Source organism: Prosopis cineraria, unplaced genomic scaffold (assembly GCF_029017545.1).
Source record: "Prosopis cineraria cultivar Desert tree isolate PC_DT_omini unplaced genomic scaffold, ASM2901754v1 PC1904, whole genome shotgun sequence".
NCBI classification, from domain to species: Eukaryota; Viridiplantae; Streptophyta; class Magnoliopsida; order Fabales; family Fabaceae; genus Prosopis; species Prosopis cineraria.
The window spans coordinates 14,889-20,217 of NW_026557229.1; positions in this window are offsets into that span (position 1 = coordinate 14,889).

Sequence of the window (5,329 nt, forward strand, 5' to 3'; positions counted from 1 at the left end):
TCAACATATACTTCTTCAAGGATGCAGCCATTGAGAAATGTACTTTTTGCATCCATCTAGTATAGCTTGATATCTTTCACAGATGCATAGGCTAGAAGTAGACAAATTGCTTCCAATCTAGCAACTAGAGTAAAAGTTTCTTCATAGTCTATACCTTCTTCCTAATTATATCCTTTTGCCACTAGTCATGCATTGTTTTTGATAATGATTCCTCCTTCATCAAGTTTGTTCTTGAAGACCCACTTAATTCCAATTACTAGATAATTTTTGGGCATTAGTATCAAGTCCCATACTTGGTTTCTTTCAAATTGATTAAGCTCTTCATGTATTGCATCTATCCAGTACAAGTCAGATAAGGCTTCTTTAACTATTTTTGGCTCTTTTTCTGAAATAAAGGCTAAATGACTAGCAATGTTTTAGAATTTACTTTTAGTCTAGATAGGTTCATTGACATTCCCAATGACTTGATCTAGGGGATGATTTTTGTTATTTCTCCAAGCAGTTAGTTGCTGAATTGCTTCAATTTCATTATCTTCGATTGGAATCTCAGATTTCTCTCCTGGAGCTTCTGTTGAATTTTGTTTCATCAGCTGAAGATCACACAACTCTTTAGTGACATCATCAACATCAAGAATCTTCTTCTTTTCTATAGGAAATACTTCAAATACTACATGTACTGATTCTTCTATGGTCTCGGATTTGAGGTTGAATACATGAAAAGCTTTACTCCTGTTAGAGTATCAAAGAAAAATTCCCATGTCTGATTTGGGATCAAATTTTCCTAGATTCTCCTTCTTGTTGTTATGAATGAACACCTTGCTACCAAACACATGGAAATGAGATATGTTTGGCTTTCTTTCCTTATAGAGTTCATATGGTGTCTTGTTGGGCTTAGGACTTATGATAAATATTTATATTTATATTTATATGAAATATAAATTCAAAGTATAATTTTATATATATATATATTGTTGAAATATATATATATATATATATTCATATATGTATATATGATATATATTATATTATCTAATCTTATATTATATTATATTATGTTAGTTTTAAATTTAATTTTATATGATAGATTAAATTTAATAACTAACATGATATAAGAGAATATCATGTCATTTTTATAATTTGAATTTATGAGATAAATTTGAATTAGATATGATATTATGGATTAATTTATGAGATAAATTTAATTAAATTTTCCTGGGCTATTAAATGGAAGACGAAAACCCTTATCTATATACTATATATAGATAGAGATGTCCTTTATGAAAGATGAGAGAGTTAGAAAAATTTTGATCGCTAAAACACTCTGAGAGCCACGAAACGCCCTATAAAAAGGAAAATTAACGTTCAAAGAATAACGGACGCTGAGAGCGCTAGCACGCTGTTCGAGTTAAAGAGCTATTCATGTGGATACTAGTAAAGGAAGCAGATCTACATTGTCAGCTCTTGAGATCCAAACTCTTGAAGAGAACGTGCGTCAACTTCAAAGAATTAAAAGGTAACTCTTCTATCCACCTTGACTTAAATGAGTTTGTTTAGTCCATATCAAAATAGAGACTTAAAAATTTTAATCTTCCACTGTGCCTCCTTATCCAACAATATATATACACCTATGCATCCTAGTTTGTAGCTTAAATCTTTAACAACATAGTTATACATTCATTATAAAAAATTGGTCATACCATTAACAATAGAGGCTATCCTTTCCTCGTTTCCTTTCTCGGCCTTCCCATGCTCTCTTCAGCTGCATACAAGGTAACAGAGTGAGACATACATCCTAGTAACTTAGATAAACCCCAAATATTAATCAGTAAGTAAAATCATAAAAAATAGTATAGATATGCATATATACCAAATCATACTTAACGAATCCACTATGCTCATGCACTCCCAGTTCCTACCAGCGAAGCAAGCTCAACACTTGAACTGAGACTTCCAGTGTTACATGAAAGAAAGCCCACTAAACCTCTATTTCAGACCAAGCATTATTGGTCTGGGTGGTCTCTTGAGTCTCCACTAGCAAAGCATACTCAATGCCTTACATAGAGTAGGATTATGACTCCCTACCCTAGTTTAGGGTACACTCACAGATCATTCTCCTAAGTCCTTCTTGTCGTAGCAAGCTCTATGCTTAAGACCTTTAAAACTTTTTAGTCTTACACAATGTAAGGCTACGACCCCTTACCCTAGTCTAGGGTATACTCATAAATGCATATGAACATGCATCTTTACATACATTACAAGAGGGGGAGTGAATTAGGTGACACTTAAAAAATTTTGAAAACTTGAAAGAGTGAAGAACTTAAGTATGAAGAAAGAAGATGAGACACATAAGATTTATACTAGTTCAGCCTCAAACTTGGCCTATGTCTAGTCCTTAAGATCACACTTGAGAATTTCAACTAAGTTCACAAGCTTCAATAGGTGCTTGCCATCACAGTACAACTCTAAGACTTAACTTGTCTTAAATCACTCAACAAACCTTGCTACAAACTAATAAGTTGTTACAAACACTTGAAGAATACCTTTTCAAGATTTATAAAGAAAGAAATAAGCTTTTGAAAGCTTATAAACTTATGATAGCTTTTAAACATATGAGAGCTTTTCACAATTCTTTTTAAGAATAATGACTGAATGCAAGAAGTGAAATGGATAACTTGAAAGCTTTTCAATTGCTCAAATAATGATTAGTTTGCTTAAAGATTATTAGTTTTCATTCTAGCTCAAAATGAATTACATATATAGTTTTAGTAGTTGATAGACCATTGTAATAATGAATCTATTCGTTGGTGCAATTTCTTGTAAGTGATTGGCAAAAATAAAGCTTGGATTTTTCCAGAAATGTACAAATGATAAATCACATATGAATCACTTGATCTTTTATGCATGGTTTTGCACTTCTGAATAAAAATCTAGTTTTGTGTGCTAAAACTTACCTGGTACCTCTTTGCTCTTATGCGTGGTTTTGCACTTGTGAATAAGCATTTGGTTTTATGTGCCAAAACTCATGTGGTACCTCTTTGCTCTCATGCATGGTTTTACACTTGTAAATATGCTTACATATCAAAGTGTTAAATCTTACGAGTGAACCATTAGCTCTCACTTGTGGTTTTACACATGAAAAACTATTATAAGTTCTGTAAGACAAATCACACATGGAACCTTTTTCCTCTCATGCTTGAAATGGCTAGAAAAATGCCAAATCTAATTTTTATGCTCAAAACTCGTATGGAACCAGAAGGCCATCACACGTGAAATAGCAAGCAATAATGCACAAACTTGTTTTCTTTCTCCTTTTAGTATTAGAAAATTAGGATTTTAATTTTAGGAAATAGTCTTCTCTATAAGCCTATATATATTAGGCATACTCCCTTTTGTAAACAAAAGAGAAGTTAAATGAAATTATTCATTTTATAGTTTATGACAGTTATGAGCCTTAGTGCTTTGTGGTGGCATCCCATGTGAAAAACAGATGTGATCAAGAGCCTAATTAACTCTTATGGTGTCTTTGAAGGTTGAGATTCCTAGAGGTAGGTGCTCTAGAGGATCTTATCCTTGATTATTATCTTGTTGTCTATTTCATTTTTTTCTTTATTTTTGTCCTAAATTTCATCCCTTTCTTTTTGTTCTTGTATTTTTGTTGTGTTTCAGGGTTCTATTCCTAAACTAGCATGATTTTGCTTTTGCATTCTCTATCAGATTGGCATCAGAGCTTTGGTTGTTAGTTTGCTAGTTGTGGTTTGAATTCTTATCCTTTCTTCTTCTTCTTCTTCATTTTCATTATTTTCATCTTCTTCTTCATCTTGAGTTATTTCTTTTGTGATCATCTTTTATGTACCCCATCTACTTCTATCTTTTGGTTTTCCTCTTCTTCACCTTTGTGACTTTTCTATCTTGTGTGAGTTTTTATTTTATTAGCCTAGTCAAAAAAAAATCCTAGAAATTCATGCAAAATAAAGAAAAAAAAAGTGTTAGCTTGTTAAAAAAAGAAAAAAATCTAAAAATTCAAAAAAATAAATTATAAATATATATATATATTGTACTGTGAGTTGTGATTATAGGAAAAGGCTATTCATGAATTCCAAGTCACTAAGAGGTTGCCTGAAGAGAAAAGTCAATTTTGGTGGTAAGAAAGTCTTCTACTTTTGTCACTTTCTTATTTTTTAGTTTTTGGTAACACTTTTAAAATTTTCTACTATCTTATTTTGCTATTTGTACTACTCTCCTATTCTATTTGGCTTTCTATTTTTGTCTTTGAGTATTTGACTCTTTGACTTTCATTTCTCTCTTTCTTATTTTTATTTGTCACATGTGGTTTTCCCTTTTGCAAGCTTTATTTTATTTGAAAAGTTTGCTCTCCTATTTGTTTTAAAATTTCAAAATTTGCAAAAAAATAAAAAATCCTCTTTTCATCTAATGCTTGTTTCCTAGTTTTTTTAATTTAGAAGATATTCACTTGGTTGTTTCTTAGTTTATTGATTTGTGTTTGGTTTCACCATTGGATTCTATCCACAAGCTTAGTGAGTGGTAAAAGGAAAGTGTGTTTTTCATCATTAAACAAACCATTATTTTCTTTTTAAGGAGAATAAGGATGAGCTGGAGACTTCTTCTTCTAAAGGGAAGAAGCGTGAGACCACTAGCGATGATGAGGGCTATGAAGAGCCCCTTTCTCCTAAGGGATAGAAATCCTCAAAGTGTGATGTTGACTTACCAGACCAAAAAGTAAAGTATCCTTCATTCAAGGGTAGCAACAATCAAGAAAAATACCTTCATTGAAAAATGAAGATAAACCAAATCTTCATGACTCTTGATTTATCTGAGTCAAGGACTGCTTCTTTTAATTTCACTAACTATGCTGTTTATTGGTGGTAAGATTTATAGTATAAAAGAAGCTAACTTGGGAAAAAGCCCATTAAAATGTGGGAGAAGCTTAAAAGATACATGAGAAAGGCTTATGTTCCTAGCTACTACTACACGGAGCTAAATAAAAAATTAAGTATATTTTCTTAAGGATTTATGATTATGGAGGAGTATGTGCATGAGTTGAATATTTTAAAGTTTCGTGCAAACATTTAAGAGAATGAACGTGAAGCAATGTCAAGAATTATGGATGGCTTAAGGCTAGAGTTGAGAGGTAAGATTGACTTGTATACTTTTGTGGATAAGGAAGAGCTCATACACAAAGCTATAAAGTTGGAGCAGAGAAATAAGAACAAACATTCCAAGTCCTCTTGCAAAGACTCCAAGGCAACTTACAAATAGAAGGATTCCAAGGCCAAAGATACATCCAAGGCCAAGGAAGAAACGAAGGCCA